This window comes from Cololabis saira, chromosome 5, assembly GCF_033807715.1.
Source record: "Cololabis saira isolate AMF1-May2022 chromosome 5, fColSai1.1, whole genome shotgun sequence".
In the NCBI taxonomy this organism is placed as follows: domain Eukaryota; kingdom Metazoa; phylum Chordata; class Actinopteri; order Beloniformes; family Belonidae; genus Cololabis; species Cololabis saira.
Genome location: NC_084591.1, coordinates 30,091,558 through 30,110,024, shown reverse-complemented (window position 1 = coordinate 30,110,024; position 18,467 = coordinate 30,091,558). Strand labels below are relative to the sequence as shown.

Below are 18,467 nucleotides of genomic sequence, written 5' to 3'. Positions count from 1 at the left end.
AAACTGCTAAGTCCGTGCTTTAGGAAATGTCCAAAGTCCCTGGGTCCCAATCCAATCTATTTTCTGCAGGATGCACTAGAACAAGCCCAAAACATTTTGGCCTCTCTAGTTCTCCAGAATCAGTACATTCCAAGCTTGAGATCTCAAAGTTTTCATGGCCGAGAACACATTTACATTACATACGAGTACTGCAGAATGAAAAAAATACACATTCAACAACCCAAACACATTATTCATCAATAAAATGCTTCCAGAACTTAGTAGTTTTGTGAGCCATCTTAAAGCTTGTGTATGCTACAGTTTTACATGTTTTCAGAAGATTTTTGAAGACTGCTACATAATCCTTCATGGGAAGATATGGATGGGTAGATGGACACAGACAAGTTGAGACAGTCATGTGTTCCTTACGAATGATCAGACTTAATTCTATTATTCTACTGATGTTCAGTATTATTTAGGTAGATATTTCAGATTTTTGCAGATCACTTATCTTTCTTTGAAGTTAAACTGTGTAAGAGCATTTCCATACTGTCCATATTTTCTATCTTGCTTCTCTCAACCATCTGGTGTGACATCCCATGGCCCCTGATGTCATGTATATAAAGTGTGTACTACTGTGTCCTATTTTTCCACAGCTTAAGATACAGTTGAATGCACAACAAAATAAAGTGTTCAGGGATGCTGACAGCAAAAATGTATGGAAGATAGTTATAGTATCGCTTTTTTCAGTATATTTTGTTTTAACCATCCAAGTGAAACAGACAAGGCGAGTACTTTGAATTGGTGCAAACTAGCCAAGTGAGACAAACTGACAGTTACTCCCTGGTGGAGATCTACAGCCTGACACATCCTTCCATACACAGGTTGTCTGTCTCATACACAACAAGATGCTGAGATGAATTTGATGCACCTGACTAATATTGATTGCGGCATCATCCAGTTATGTATCAGATGGTCAGACAACCTGTAATGTACCATGACTCACACCTCTACAATAAAAGTAGAAGTGGTATTAGGTGTGAGATTTTTGTCACATTTCAGAAGGACTAGTTGTTTTTGGCATAATACAAACTTATTCACAGACTTCAAGATTGTTGCATCGTCGGCCCTGTTTTTTCCTGTTAGCGATACTTCTGAAAATGGTTTTGTTTGCTAACGGAATTTGAAAACAGCCATTGTATAGTGAAAGGAAACTAATGAGAATCCATTAGATAGCTACGAACTTGTCCAATGGACTGTTTTAACATAATCGCCGAGCAAATATTCTGTTTTAGGGAGCCTGCCTGTAAATGACTTAAAGTACAATGAGGTAATATAACAGTTCTTCTATGACTGAAACCTATATTAACCGACATTCAGAAATGCAGTTCAAATACATGCGCTTCATCTTTTATTCATCATATATATATATAGTTAATACCACATTTGGCAAAACCTAAAAGCCATATACATATGCATTTAAATCCTGCCACAGAGTTTTTTTTGTGTGTGTGCGAGGGTGTGTGTGTGTGTGTGTTTGCGTCACCGGACCTCTTCACAGTGGCTGTGGCCTTCATCCTGAACTTCATCATATGACGCATTATTTTTATTATTTCATCTTAACCATGATAGGAGGACAATCTTTATTACAAATGTTATGGTGGACAAAGAACAGCATTACAGTAGTTCAAGGACAGCGGAGATGGGATCCTGTAATGTGATTAGAAAAAACATTTAAAAAAATAACAGGAGAAAATAACATTCCAGATATCTTTTAAAAGATCTGCTAACTTGTATACATTCAGAAAATTATAAGAATTATTTCTACTCACTGAAAAATACAGACTATGAAACTGTAAATATTGTTAAGTTAAAGCAGCACAATGTAACTTTTCCAGTAATATAATATTTCCAGAGTCATTGTGATGGTACATCAACTTACAACAGGTTTAATGACACCTCTGTCATGGTCTGAGGGGTCTGTATAGCCTTCACTGGCACTATGTTACTTGAAAGGTGCATGGTAGGAACCCTTCCACACTACTGGTAAACCACTACCGCTTTCGTCCAAAGGAGCCGCCAAACTCAACAAAAGCTGAAAGTTACATTGTGCTGCTTTAAGGAACAGTGACATTAGTATCCATCTATACACTAGTAAATTTAGGTTTCGATTCACCAGTCCTCAAGTTTGGGGCTTTACGCCATGAAATTCAAACATTCCAGTAACAATCAGTGAAACACTGTTTTGAATATGGATGGGTAAACACAAGGGAGTTGAAACCTAACATGATTGAGAAACAGTTTGCTTACAAATGCAACCTTAACATGAGCTATGCACTCAGGTTAACATCCCTCCCTGCACAGATTTGTTCGTTCTTCCACTTCTCTTGTCAGACATATGCCTTGAAAGCTGCTCCCCTTGTCAGCTACGGCCTGTGAGAACCAGTGAGGCATGTAAGGGCATGCTGTAAGCGCAAGTGCCTGGAAAGTGGGGCCAAACATATACGCCAACGACGAACAAAGAATGAGAGTTTAATGTGATGCTCCCGAGTGGAAGAAGAGACTGAATGAATCTGTGAAGAGACGCTCAGATAAGTTCCTCTCGGTTATTATTATATGATTCCTCCAGACGTTAGTCACATGACTTACTGGTGATACCTAGTTATCATTATGATTGTTGTTATTGATGACAGTTCCAATCCAAGGTCCATTAACAGAGTTAAGATTGACAGAATGAACTCAATTTTGATTAAGTTGAGATTGTATTGAGAAAAAAATCTTCATCTTCAAGTTCAGGCTTATCGCTTGATTTTTATTGTCAAAATGTATTGCTGCTTTTTTCATGTCTGTAATAATTTGTTTCGAGTTTTTGTTATTGCACCATACCCATTGTGTTTCATTTTGCTGTACATTCCCCTTTAAATCACTGTGTTTTTGGTCTGCCCTTTCTTTGACCCACTGAGAAAAGGCAGTTTGTATTATAATGCAGTAGCTTGTAATGCACAACCACCAGCAACGACAAGAGCAAGCCTCGGTGCACCTGAGACTTTAAAGGGACTTTGCTTGTGTGCCCAGTGCTTCTTCGTGTAAACATGCAGTGTCTCACTGTTTACAGCGACACATCTTTTTTCTATTTTTGAATGAAGCCATTATTGCTGATAATGCTTCACTGAGTCAACATGATATCTGCTAGAGAGTGGTGTGTCACCAGAATATGACAAAGACAGTGTATAATCGCTTTAGGGCATTACACTTACTATGGAGGAGCAGACGTATTTTACAGAAAATTAGACCACCCAGCCTCCCCCTCAAAGAAAGTATGAACCCTGCAGTGAAAGCTTTGAACCATCTAAGACCTGAGCTCCTGTTTGGTATGTATTTTTAATTTTTCATTGCTCTTTTGGATTATTGGGACCAGATAAGTATAAAAACTAAGCATCAGCTTTTGAAATGATTTAGTTGTCCACATATGTGGACATCAGGCCCCCGTTAAGCAATGTGATTATATTATGGTATAGACCACCCAAAGTGTGACGTCTGTGCATGGGTACCCCTGGTCTTTTAAAATTAATTTGACATTGCCATTCAGAACCTCACAAATTACATAATGCACCAAAATAAAGACAAAAAAGTAATATTACAGATGTCTAATATGGAGGCTTCAACTGCCCTTTCCATTTTAAAGAAAGTTTATTTAATCTTTGTTTCCACATCTAGAGCTGCAGTATAAACTTGACAAAAGTGTCACTGAGATGGCAGAGGGTTGTGAGTTGCAATAATGTTATGAGGCTTGCAGGAAGCTTTTTTCCTCCACTACTGAGCAGTGCCTTAGGTCTTTGCAAATTTTTCTCCCTTTGTCTCTGTTATTTGCTCCATTGTGAGATGCTTGGGTGGATAAACATGTTTTGTACTGCTGCTAAGAGAGAACCTAACCGCATTGATGTGGTTAGGTACAAGTACAAGTGATTGTGTATGGAAGATGTTAAAAGAAGATTGACACTGCTGAATTTATGCTTGCGCGCATTATACAGGACTGTCTCAGAAAATTAGAATATTGTGATAAAGTTATTTATTTTGTGTAATGCAATTAAAAAAAATAAAATGTCATACATTCTGGATTCATTACAAATCAACTGAAAATTGCAAGCCTTTTATTATTTTAATATTGCTGATTATGACTTACAGCTTAAGAAAACTCAAATATCCTATCTCAAAATATTAGAATATTTCCTCAGACCTAGTAAAAAAAAAGATTTATAACAGCAAAACAAAATCAAACATTTGAAAATGTCCATTAATGCACTCAGTACTTGGTTGGGAATCCTTTTGCACGGATTACTGCATCAATGCGGCGTGGCATGGAGGCAATCAGCCTGTGGCATTGCTGAGGTGTTATGGATGCGCAGGATGCTTCAATAGCGGCCTTTAGCTCATTTGCATTGTTGGGTCTGGTGTCTTTCAGCTTCTTCTTCACAATACCCCACAAATTCTCTGTGGGGTTCAGGTCAGGGGAATTGGCAGGCCAGTCGAGGACAGTAATGCCATGGTCAGTACACCATTTACTTGTGGTTTTGGCACTGTGGGCAGGTGCCAGATCATGCTGGAAAATGAAATCATCATCTCCATAGAGCTTTTCAGCAGACGGAAGCATGTAGTGCTCTAAAATCTCTTGGTACATAGCTGCTTAAAATCTGGACTTGATGAAACACAGTGGACCAACACCAACAGCTGACATGGCTCCCCAAACCATAGCTGACTGTGGGAACTTCACACTGGATTTCAAGCAACTTGGATTTTGCTCCTCTCCAGACTCTGGCGCCTTGACTTCCAAATGAAATACAAAACTTGCAAAGAGGACTTTGGACCACTCTGCAACTGTCCAGTGCTTTTTTTCCATAGCCCAAGTCAGACGCTTCTTCCGTTGTCTTGAGTTCAGAAGTGGCTTGACCATGGGAATACGGCTATTGTAGCCCATTTCCCGGACACGTCTGTGAACATTGGCTTTCGATACCTGGACTCCAGCTTCAGTCCACTGTCTTTGAAGCTCCCCCAAATTCTGGAAGCGACTCTTCTTCACAATGCTGTTAAGGCTGCGGTCATCTCTCTTGGTTGTGCAGCGTTTCCTGCCACATTTCCCCCTTCCAAGAGACTTTTTGTGGATGTGCTTTGAAACTGCACTCTGTGAACAGCTTGCTCTTTGAGAAATTTATTTTTGTGTCTTACCCTCCTGATGGAGGGTGTCAATGATGGTCCTCTGGACAGCAGTCAGATTAGCAGTCTTCCCCATACTTGTGATTTAGTTTACTGAACCAAGCTGAGTGGTTTTCAAGGCTCAGGAAACCCTTGCAGGTGTTTTGAGTTAATTAGACGATTCAAGTGATTAGTTGAATACCCTACTAGTATACTTTTTCATGATATTCTAATATTTTGAGATAGGATATTTGAGTTTTCTTAAGCTGTAAGCCATAATCAGCAATATTAAAATAATAAAAGGCTTCCAATATTTCAGTTGATTTGTAATGAATCCAGAATGTATGACATTTTAGTTTTTTTAATTGCATTACAGAAAATAAAGAACTTTATCACAATATTCAAATTTTCTGAGACAGTCCTGTACATTACCCTTGTTTGATCTTTAGCGTTAATTGTCAAAGCCTGCCAGATCGAGGTTGTGCAAGTTTTTATTTTGTTTTTCAAATATATTTGAGGAGGTTTCAGTTGATGAGTTGTTATTGGTCTTACAGACTGCAGCAGGATTTGGCTACTGACACACAATATCCAGCAGCACGCATCCCACAGCACATTGCGCAAAGCTGGTTTAATAGAATAGAACTTTATTGATCCCCCAGAGGGGAAATTCACTTGTGCACCAGCAAACATACACGCGCTCAACAATGATTACAAAATATACACGAAAGTATGAAAAGGTATAAAAAAGTATATCCTAAAAAAAAACAATAAATAGCTAAGTAATTAAAAAAGAGCAATATAAAAAATGAGCAATGTACAAAAGAAATACTAAACCCGAAGAACGAATAATATATACATGTGCAAAGAGACAAAAATACCAGTGATGTATTGAAAGGGAAAAGTTTATTGCACTTTCAGAAAAACAGGTTATTGCACTCGAGTGACTAGAGTTGGTTGTTGTAGAGTCTGATGGCTGTCGGGATGAAGGACCTGCGGTAGCGTTCCTTCTTGCAGCGCGGGTGGAGCAGTCTTTGGCTGAAGGAGCTGCTGAGGGCTCCCACGGTGTCATGTAGGGGGTGAGAGGGGTTGTTCATGATGGAGTTCAGCTTGACCAGCATCCTCCTCTCACCCACCTCCTCGGCAGAGTCCAGAGCACAACCAAGAACCGTGCCAGCCCTCCTGACCAGTCGGTTCAGTCTCTTCCTCTGTCTCTCCGAGCTCCCGCAGCTCCAGCAGACCACTGCATAAGCGCTTAAGAGCTCCCTGCACACACCGAAGGGCCTCAGTCTCCTCAGGAGGTGGAGTCGACTCTGGCCCTTCTTGTACAGGGTGTTGGTGTTGTGAGACCAGTCCAGTTTATTATTGAGGTGAACACCCAGGTACTTGTACTCCTCCACCGTTTCAATGTCCAGCCCCTGGATGTTCACCGGTGCACGAGGCAGAGGTGTGGCGATGACGAGGTCGTACTGCAGGGAGAGGCACGGGGGTGGAGTGGGGAAGCCGTCCTGGATGAGCGCTGGTGTGAAGAAGGAGAGGAGGAGAGGGGAGGGGACATGTCGTTGTCGAATCTGTTGAAGAACAGATTCAGCTCGTTTGCCCAGACTTGGTCCCCAGATGCAGCCCCCTCCCCACTGCCCCCGGAGAGGCCCGAGATGGTTTTTAGGCCTCTCCAGACCTCCCTGGCATTGCTCCCACTAAGGCGCTCCAGCTTCTTCCTGTAGCTGTCCTTGCCTCTCCTGATTCCTCTCCTCAACTCTTTCTGAACCCTCCTCAGTTCGTCCTTGTCCCCGGACTTGAAGATCCTCTTCTTCTCATTAAGCAGGGTCTTCAGTTCCGGGGTCACCCAGGGTTTGTTGTTGGAGAAACACCGTACTTTCTTGGTTGGAACAGTGTTCTCCACACAGAAGTTAATATAGTCTGTGATGCAGGTTGTTAGGCTGTCAATGTCCTCCCCGTGGGGCTCACACAAAACATCCCAGTCTGTGGTGTCGAAGCAGTCCCTCAGTGCCATACTGGTTTCCTCAGACCAGCTCTTCACATACTTTACAGTGGGAGGTTGTTTGTTCACCATAGGTATGTATGCAGGGGACAGATAAACCAGGTTGGGATCTGAGCGCCCAAACGTGGGGAGGGGTGAAGAGGTGTATGCGTCCTTGGTATTCACATACATTAAGTCCAGTGTCTTATTGTCTCTGGTGTAGCAATTTACGTACTGGGTGAAGGTGGGAAGAGTGGAGGACAGCGAGGCGTGGTTGAAGTCGCCCGAGATGAGGAAGAGGGACTGGGGGTGCGCTGTCTGAAGTTTAGGATTCACAGGCTGCAGCAGCGTCCGGCCAACGGGAGGATGTACACCATTATCGCGATGACGTGCGAGAACTCCCTCGGGAGTTAGCACGGCCGAATGCTAACAGCTAGCAGCTCCATGTCCTTACTGCAGTACCGTTCCTTCACCTTGATGTGTCCCGGGTTGCACCATTTGTCGTTCACAAACACCGCAATGCCGCCCCCTTTCTTCTTACCGCTGTCCTTCGCTCCCCTGTCCGCTCTCACCAGTTGAAAGCCGTCCAGCGTGACGTGCATATCCAGTATCAGTTCGTTTAGCCAAGACTCAGTGAAGCACATGATACTACACTCCCGGTAGATCCTCTGCAGCCTGGTTAGCGCCGTTAGCTCATCCATCTTGTTGGAGAGAGATCTCGCATTCCCCATGATGATGGACGGTATTGATGGTTTATACCATCTTTTCCTTTCACAGCGCTTCACTCCAGCTCTGCAGCCCCGTCTCCGTCTCCTCAGCTACGCGGGAATCACGATCTTCCTTCATGGAGTATCTTTGTTCCGCTCAATGCTAATAGCTGATCGCGGGTGTAAACAATGGAGCCATGGCTAACCCGATCCGCTGATACCGGGTTAACAAGTCCAGAAAAAATAAATAAAGATACCAAGTCTCATGAGAAGCACACCCAAAGGTTTACCCCTCTGACCGAGACTGGTGGCAAAAACAGAACAAAAGACAGACAAAAACACAACAAAAAAGGGCAAAACACACGGAGCTACTGCTACTAGCTGCCACTCCCGCGGCGCCATCTTGGGGGGGGGGGGGGGGGGGAAATTAATTAATTGAGTATTCCTAAATGTAGCAGTAGCAGCCTTCATGGGTGTGTCCTACCTGCATTCCAGCCACCACTGCATTAAGATTACAGGGTAATGACCGAATGGGATGCAGTTGCTGCTGTTGCCTGAACCACTGCTCCACTGCTCCCCCTACAGCTGAGGCATAACCACACACCCACCACCACACAGACTCAGGCTGAAATATTTCCACTCCAAAATGAGTCCCAAAACTTAACCAACACTGCGAAAACTAGGACAGACTAAGGTACAGGGCTAAAAGGCACACACTTATACAAATATGTGTCTGTTACACTGTGCCTGAGCTCCAAGTCAAACAAACATGGCTACATCTTACGCTGAAATAATAACATCAACGGTGTGTCCTTTTGTTATATGAAAATGTACAAAGTGCAAGCTGTGTACAAGGCTCTTGTCTTGTTTCACACTACTCGCTGTGTTGACAGTGAGAGCTATTGGATGACAAAGGCTATAGATAAAATCAATCTTTACTCTGAACATTTTAGAGAAGCTGTGAGCAGAAAATTGGTTGCTAACTAACGTTCAAGGATTTCAGTGGAAGGAGTCTGTAAAACTGCTGTCACTCCAACGTCTGGTTGAGGTCAAGGTTAGCATGCTTCACTTCGAGTCCGTTCAAACGGTGCAGAGGTCAACAGGAGGCTGTGAACTCAGATTGGGGGTTGTAATGTTCTCCCTATGAGAGTTTATGGGCTTGAAGGATGAAGTGAGATAAGCAAGAGACATAGAGCTCACTGGTCTACAAATAAGACACAAGGCTAAAGAATAGTTTGGTATGAAACTATTACATACTCAAAGTTGATTAACTAATATGATATTCAGGGTATTTATTGAACATTCATGACTGTTTAATACTTTCAGCCAAACAACCGACTGGCAACATTGAGTCAATGAATAAAATGAGAAGAATTGAATGTGGGCACAAACACTGCACCTCAGCTCCTTTTTGTGATAATAAATCCTAAGTAATTCACAATCGTGTAAAATCTGCTTGACTTATGTCTCAGTATGCCCTTTTACTCTCAGTTGGGGTGAAAATAAGTTATATTGAGAATTATTTTCAAGAAAAGACAGCTAGCAACAGCCAGTGAAAAAAAGAACAAAACAAGGCGAATCCCACAGCTTAATGTCCTTAATCGTTCTAGGGCGACTTAGTTTTGGAAAGAAAATCATAGTCAGTAATTATCATCAACATGATTGTTTACAGAAATTATCCTGTGAATTCTAAAGCATGTTGCATTTATTGAAGTCAATGTTAAAAATGCTGAAATTTCCGTTACGGACTTAAAATGGAGATTAAATAAGATCTCATGCCACCTAAAAAGGTTCACATAGCAAATGCAGGTAGAGCTACTTAAGGAATGCTTAAAACAATTATTGCCAGACACATCCATACTAGATATTGCCCAAATAAACAACTTTAAATACATGTTTTTATCTATTGCATTGTTCATGTGAATTTTAGAGGTGAATTTTATAACATTTAATACATTTTTGTCCAATAATCTAAACTAGCAACTACTTTTTGTTATTGAAATTTTAGATACCTATTTAAACTAAATGCAAGCAGCTTTTTAGAAATTGTTACCCACAAAGTTGGAATAATTTTGTTTTCAGAAAAAATCCTTTTGATTATTCCCCCTTTCATTTACAATAATTTTATGAGGATAAAAAAAAATGCTTTAAACTATGGCAACAGTCTAGATTAAAACAAATGTAACTGACATTATTCCTAGCCAAGATTTGGTGAAATTATACCCACCTTTCAAAGAAAATGTGATAAATTAAGTAAAAAGATGGGCTACTATTTGTTTACCTAACAAACATTTAAACATGCTGTCTTTTCAAACTGCATAACTACAAAGAGGCAAATTGTAAAAAATTTGTGAAAGAACTTTCTTTTAATTCAATTTAATCCATAAATTCCATTTATTTTGCAATAAATGGCACCATTGAGACTCAGATTCAGAAAACAGAGCGCTGCCACGAGGATGGAAATTGCAAATCTGTATTTGCTCTATAATTACAAAGTCTTTCATCCGATAACACTCCCTACACACACATCTGGGAACATGTATTTTCTCAGATGCTTTTGTATACCAGCTAAAGACAAGGCAGTTGTGCCAACTGCTCTGCCTCAACATCATTTACATGAAGGCATTCAATCTCCAACCCCAATAGACTGGATATAAAGAATGGAGAAAATACTAGAAATACCACATGAAGAGAAGTTTTTAAGTAATTGAATCACAGATATAACTATTCATAAAAGCTAAATGGAGCAACTTAGATGTAATTTGGCTCGTAGACAGGGCTTTTAGAAATGAAATTTGAAAGGTTCATGAGGGAAATATTCAGGGCCCAATTTTCTGTCACATCGGCTGTAAACATAAAGTAAAAAAAGCAAAAATTGAATATCTTTTTGTGGCAGAGACAATAGATGCAAAGATGATAAAAGCGTATGGCCGGCAAACCCAGAGCGTAGCATTAGTCCACAGGAGCAGTGTTTGCCAGTAAAAGCTCTGCAACGCTGCGACAGCAGTGCACATCAGTAGCACAGCAGACATGTTGTGGAAGTCGGATATACAAGTTGCAGAGGCTTTTGGTCATGCTAAAAGCATTTTTCTTTGTGCAGAGCAGGGTACTTAGATCAACAAAAGAAAAAGAAAAATGTCTGCAGTCACTGTTATTAAAGACATGGCTGAGAACCATAAAACTTCTTGCTTTTCTACCTCACTAACTTTAAATGACACCTCCTTTCCATTGTAACCACAGATTTACTTGTGTATCGAAAGGAGTCACTTGCCCTTTGCTGCAATTTTACTGCAATTGGAAAAATAACTACATCATGAATACTTCCTTTTCTCCTTCTGTCAATCAGATTATTTCAATTAATCTTTCAATAATACAGTCCAGCGGTACATTATATGCATTGACTGAGTAATACAATAACTAGAATAAATTGAAAATATTGGAAAAAAGTAAATAAGTAGAGTGCAATTGATTCATTCTGTTGTTCATTTTCTCTCCTCACTAAATCCTTTTCATGATCACATGCGGCTGGAGGATAATCCCAGTACATGCAGCGGAGAAAACAGGGTAACACAGGTGATTTATAGTTTTCAATCTACCTGAATTAGTCACTGTTGGACTGTGCTGTGTTCCAACATTTTAAAAACTGTACCAGCAGCACTTTGCTGGAATAAGTACTGTATAATTTATTTTGGCAGGAAAGATCCTATTTCAGGGACAGTTCTTGAGAAAATTGATAGTTTCCTTTTGTTTGCATATCCTAAAGTTGCACCATATTAATGTAGGCAAATGTATGAAATGTATGAAACAGTTTTGACTTATTATCTATTATTTTAAAGTCGTACGTTTTGTTGTTTCCCTTCTTCTGCAATTGTTCAAACCTGCATGCAAGCTTTTAGCCTATGGGGTGATGAACTCTGAGCTTGGATTTCTGTGATTCAGTTCCTACCTGCCAGTTCAACAACAGTTTCTCGAGTTTCTTCTTTTCATGTCATCCACACATTAACTTCCTCTCCTCGTTGGCTCTGCAAATAAAAGAGACAGTCCATGAGCACACTTCAGAGGAGTTAACAGTTCGTGAACTCCATCCATCCATCCATCCATCCATCCATCCATCCATCCATCCATCCATCCATCCATCCATCCATCCATCCATCCATCCATCCATCCATCCATCCATCCATCCATCGTTCGCCGCTTATCCGTTCCTGAGTCGCGGGGGCAGCAGTCTCAACAGAGATGCCCAGACTTCCTTCACCCCAGACACTTCCTCCAGCTCTTCCGAGGGGAGTCCGAGGCGTTCCCAGGCCAGCCGAGAGACATAGTCTCTCCAGCGTGTCCTGGGTCTTCCCCGGGGTCTCCTCCCGGAGGGACATGCCTGGAACACCTCCCTAGGTAGGCCTCCAGGAAGCATCCGATACAGATGCCAAAGGCACCTCAGCGGCTCGACTCCGAGCTCCTCCCGGGTGACCGAACTCCTCACCCTATCTCTAAGGGAGCGTCCAGCCACCCTGCGGAGGAAACTCATCTTGGCCGCTTGTATCCGCGATCTTGTCCTTTCAGTCACTACCCAAAGTTCATGACCATAGGTGAGGGTAGGTGCGTAGAATGACCGGTAAATCGCCTTTCGACTCAGCTCCTTCACCACGACGGCCCGGTACATCGACCGCATAACTGCGGACGCTGCACCGATCCGTCTGTCAATCTCACCCTCCATCGTTCCCTCACTCGTGAACAAGACCCCGAGATACTTGAACTCCTCCACCTGAGGCAGGACTTCTACACCCACCAGGAGAAGGCATGCCACCCTTTCCCGGTGGAGAACCATGCCCTCGGTTTTGGAGGTGCTGATTCTCATCCCTGCCGCGTCGCACTCGGCCTCAAAGCGCCCCGCACATGCTGAAGGTCCCGGTCCGATGAAGCCAACAGGACAACGTCATCTGCAAAAAGCAGAGACGAAATCCTGTGGTTCCCAAACCGGATCCCCTCCGGCCCCTGGCTGCGCCTAGAAATCCAGGCACCGGAGACCTTGTGTCCACAACTTCGAGCCGCCGCGTCGACAATGGAGGCAGAGAACATGGTCCACTCGGACTCAATGTCCCCCGCCTCCCCCGGGATCTGAGAGAAGTTCTCTCGGAGGTGAGAGTTGAAGATGTCCCTGCCAGACAGCTCCGCCCTGCTCCGCCCTGCTCTTCACCCGAGTGTCCAAGACATGCAAGGTCAGATGAAACGACAACAAAGTCGATCATTGACCTCCGGCCTAGGGTGTCCTGGTGCCATGTGCACTGATGGACACCCTTATGTTTGAACATGGTGTTCGTTATGGGCAAACCGTGACTAGCACAGAAGTCCAACAACAAAACACTGCTCGGGTTCAGATCGGGGAGGCCATTCGTGAACACTCCATATAAAAAAAATAAATCATGATCAATCTATACAAATGCCAAAACAATGCAAATTTTGAAGCCTCCAGAATAAAGCACAGCCAATTTAAAATTCTTTCTTTTCCTCAATTTCTTAGTCAATTTCAACTCCTCCCTCTGGTGATGCTGATACTGTAGCACCTGTGAGAAGCTCAGTGTAAGAAAGGGGACTTTACAAATGCTACTCTATTTGGAAAGGGCTCATTCCACGGATACAAGGCAACAACCAAAGCCATAAAGCTTCTTTTTTCCACACATGCACAAACACAGCCTGAACACACAGATGCGTACTCACAGAGGACAAACTCTGCAGAATAAATTATGGAGGACAAAAGCAAATTGAGATAAAGCTTTCCATCTTTCATGCCATCCATTAGTGTAGTGCAGGAACTTTGAGTGCAAATAAGCGTGTGTTTGATCTGCTTTACAATATAATTGAGTGGAACTATCATTACCACAACCTTTGTTTTATCATCTCTCTAATTTGTGCAGAATTACTGTTATATATTACTTCAACATTGCTGTGTTATATCTAAAAGACCTCAAGCTAATAACCAGAAATGCATCATGCACTCATCTCATATGTGTCTGTTGGCAATTTAATAATAATAATAATAATAATAACAATAATTAAAGCTGCAAGCAGTGATGAACGGGCCCTCGCACCCTTGTGCACGTTCAGGCGTGCTGCAGTGGAAGCGCTTGTTTGACTTGCATGTAGATGTCTTCAGGCCTGTACATTTAGCGGATGATATCACCCACGACTCTCTATATCAAACCATTCAAAAGTTATGGCAGAAAGTAGGAACTATCAGATATCGACCAATCAGATGAAGGGGGGTTGCACTTTTTGGCGTCTATCGTTGCCATGGTAACGCTTTTGACTGAGAAAAGTAATACGCATCGTCGCAGGATGGAGACGCACATTTTGATGTATAACACACCTGGGTGCACGTTACGGTTCAAGCAAAGAAACGGCCGAAGTAATGGCATAAATTGCACCAAAATTACACCATTAATTCAAAAGGGCCGACTTCCTGTTCGGTTTCGGACATCGCAGCATTAGACTTTTCTTTAAGTTGCGACATGATACAGTTGTGTACCAATTTTCATGCATGTACAGTACGTCAAACCGTATTGTGGGGCTTGAGGCACAAAGTTTTCCAGGGGGCGCTGTTGAGCCATTAGGCCACGCCCATTAATGCAAACCATTAAATATCAAATTTTTCACCAGGCCTGGCTTGCGTGCAAAATTTTGTGACTTTTGGGGCACGTTTAGGGGGCAAAATGGCCCTCATTTCGTTGGAAGAAGGAAAAAAACGAGAAAGAAAATTCATCAGCAGTCAGTTTAAAGCAGTAAAGCTAAAAACCAATAGCCAAACCAGAAATCAGAAGTCAGTTTATACATCTCTGAATGGTCTCGGACCAAAATACATCTCTGGTCCATTATGAATCAACCAGAACCTACAGGTTGTCAGGGTCAAGTCTATTTTCTGTAGCCAGAGATAGAACCAATCACAGTGATGGCAGCGTTCAGCTTTTATGCTCCTCACCTGTGGAACAAACTCCCAGAATGCATTAGAGCTGCTGAAACTCTCATTTGGTTTAAGTCAATGTTAAAAACCTTTTTATTTACTGCTGCCTTTCAGTAATCTCCTACAATGCACTACAACCTTTATTTCTTGCATCTCATTTGTTTAATTCTTTTTAAAGCAGCACAATGTAACTTTCAGCTTTTGTTGAGTTTGGCGGCTCCTTTGGACAAAAGCGGTAGTGCTTTGCCAGAAAGAACACTACATTTCCCATGAGCACCAGCGCGTACTGCCGGAAAACTCCTGTCCCCGTCGCGTGCATTTGTTTTGATAGTGAATAAAATAAGAGGGGACAGACTTTCAAAACTACTTCTCTGTTTTCAGCGGTCGTTTGCAGGATGGATAGCGAAGAGGTAATGTATCTATTTTTGGCTAAACAATATAATATGACGATGTTGAAAATCACTAAGTTCAACTTGTTTTATTAGTGAAGTCAACCCCGCCCCCCTGTTTCAGCGAGATAATGCGCCCCAAATTACAAGCTCTGTTCTACTGCACCTTTTTCCTGTCACGTTTTTTAGAGAGACTTCGTCATAAATTAGTAGTCCAACATACTTACTGACAAAATAAAAAAATACTTTATAACCTGTGAATAACTGAATGCCCATTCCTTATATTTTGCAGATCAGCCCTGCACAATTTTACAGTTCTCAGGAAAAATAGTAGAAATGTTCTATACATTTTCTTTGCATTGCATTCTTTCCTCTAGTGCTGTAATTCTATTCAATTGTATTATTACTTTATAAAGCTTCTTCATTGCGAATTACACAATTTTATGATCACTATTATTCTATGTGTCTGTTGTTGATATTGTCAGTAATTTTAGAATTACCAAAACCCAAGACGAATCCCCTGTATGTGAAAACATTCTAATTTTAATTCTTATTGAACATAGAACTCTACATTTATATTTGTATCATAACAATTCTGTCTCTTTTGTCGGACATCCCTCCTCGTCTTTCATCTCAGTCCAGTGAGTTGAATGAATGTTTATTCTTGTCTGGGCATTTTTTTTTAAATTTATTTATTTATTTATTTATTTCTTTGTCCGGGCATTTAGCTTGTTACTCTGCCGCTTTCTTTTTTTTGCCTCCTCCGATAAAACTTTTATTTTCTTCGGATTTGTCGCTGCTTCTGACATGACAACAGCTCCGCGTTTAACTCACCACCAGCTTCTGCTGAGCTCTGCGCTCCACGCCCCGCCCAGCTTTCGTCTCGACTACGAATCGGGAAGGAGGGGGAAGTGACGTATGCCGTAAAGCAGTCAAAGCCGTAAAAAATTGTAGTTTTTTAGTGTGGAAGGGTTCCTACCATGCACCTCGAAGTTACATAGTGCCAGTGAAGGCGATACAGACCCCTCAGACCATGACAGAGGTGTCATTAAACCTGTTGGAAGTTGATGTACCATCACAATCACTCTGGAAATATGATATTAAGGTAGAAAAGTTACATAGTGCTGCTTTAACTTATGTTTGTCTGCCTTTCATTTCAGCTTTTAAAATCTTTCACTTTAAAAAATATATTTTTATGTAATTGTCTTGTACATGAAATGTGCTAACACAAATAAACAAACCTTGCCTTGCCTTGCTTTGCCTTGCTATTCATTGAGTGAAGCTGCAGAGGATATTTTCAGCATGTTGTGTCCCCTTGTTAGCACAGAGGTTAAGTTGCTCTCAAAATGCTGTCTATTATATAGTCTTGTTAACCTTGCTTATTCGGTCCCTTGTTTTCTCTTCCAAAATTACTTCTCAAGTCTTACTTGCTTCTGCCACTGTGTACACTGTGGCTATGTAAGCTAGTTTAACTATTGCTGAAGTATGACATACTGTGGTGACGTGGTATGTAATCGTTGTAAGGGACAACTGGGACCAATGTTATTCCGGGTGGTTTCTCCTGATAATAGGCACAGAAGACAGCTGGAACTAAACAATGCATCCTAAAAACAAGCAAATATTCCTTCAAATAAAATTCATATTTTTAAACGTCAAAATAAAGTATTTTGTGCTGCTTTCAAAAAACATTGGGGGAACCAGAACCTACGGTAACTTTGGTCCTGGTCACAACTTGAAAACTATTCTAACAATTCTGTCCAGACAGAGCGATACCCAGAGAGAAGTGGAGCATGAGGAAGAACTGCCTACAGCTGTCTGGCTCAAACTTGTCTAAGATGAATTGCAATTACAAAGTAGACGGTAGAGATGATGGATGTGGACTTTGTTGCTGTAAATATTCTCAGTTGTTTTTGTCAACATCAATTTTGTAAATCCCCCACCTCCGTCTTCAAACATACAAACCTATGGCTTTCTTCCTTTCAATGAAAAAACAATAATTAGAGCATTTTTTTTAGATGCCTGTCAAATCTGTCCTCTAGAATGTTTGTTAAAATATCTATATTCTCTCTAATAATGAAGAAAGCGCCATAAACAAACCTCACAAATTGTGCCATTTTAATTTACCGTGTCTTCTTTGGATAAGACAAAAGGTTTAAAAAAGTTTCAAGTACTGTACTTCTGTGTAATCAGTCTGCAGTATTTTGTAATTAAAAAACTTGATAAGTGTCACGGTGAGGGCTTAGTATTGACCCAGATGCATGGGAGGCAGGAGTTCCAAAAACCCGTGATTTATTAACTTAAAAAATAAAAAGCGCTGCTGAGCAGGTTCTACAAAAAGAAACAAGAGCTTAAACATGACCAAGGAAATCCCAAAACTTGACATGTGGGGGTAGACACAGTACGGACGAGCCGGGAGCAAGGGAAAGACAAGACAAGATATACACAAAAGGCTTGATAAGACACAGGTGCACGCGATCAGGGCAAATGGGAACAAAGGAAGTCAAGACATACATTAAACACAAGGACATGGGATTCAAAATAAAACAGGAACTTAAATACCAAAACTGTAAAAAACCGTGACCTTAACTCAAAAAAACGATAAGGGTACAGCATGCACAGCTCTGCTGATGTAACAGTACACACCTGAAACATACGTTTGTTTATACCAAGCATTATCCAAATAAAATAGTAATACTGATTCAAAGGGAGAAAAATATTCACTTACTACCTGGCTACTAAAAGAGACGACTGCAACTGCAACGCCGAGTCATACATTTAGAGCCACTCTTAATGCAGCACACATGCAGTTTTTAGTAGAAATTAAACTGAATAAACATTAAGAGTTGCATTTAAACTGAAAAGAAATACTTAATGCTTTGCGGCTCACTGTGATTGAATTTTAGTTTTATTACCATCTTACATTTTACATGGATTGCATTGCTGTATTCAGTATCCAGTGACATATTCAACAACAGTCCATCCAATATACTTTTGGTTGTATCTTAAGGGGTTTATAAAATAACTAACCATTTATTTCATTTTCTTTCTCTCTCGCTCTCTTTTCTTCTCTCCACCCATGAACTCCCAGAAAAGCCTCTCTCTCCAAAAGAAGCGCCCCAACAAATCAAGACTAATGCCGCTGTCTTCTTCTCTGGATCCCGGCAAATGTTGACCTGCGGGTCACACTACATCATCCTCTGGAACTGACCAGAAATGCACGTCAGGCTGAATCAATAGGGTGCAAAGCCACTTGTTCAATTAAGACCTTT

The 18,467-nt window shown here is 41.3% G+C and overlaps 1 protein-coding gene across 5 annotated transcripts in view; it reads right to left on the bottom strand.

The window, feature by feature from the left end:
• lrrc4ca (leucine rich repeat containing 4C, genome duplicate a) overlaps positions 1-18,467 on the bottom strand; it is a 93,973-nt gene that overhangs the window by 21,057 nt on the left and 54,449 nt on the right. For 3 of the 5 annotated variants that reach the window (XM_061721501.1, XM_061721499.1, XM_061721500.1), the window contains exon 2: positions 11,801-11,876. The exons of 1 other annotated variant lie outside the window; for it this stretch is intronic. The gene's annotated coding sequence lies outside the window, so the exon portion shown is untranslated. Of the gene's footprint in view, positions 1-1,530; positions 1,638-11,800; positions 11,877-18,467 lie in introns of those variants that run through there. One more of the 5 variants, XM_061721503.1, reaches the window with a different exon arrangement.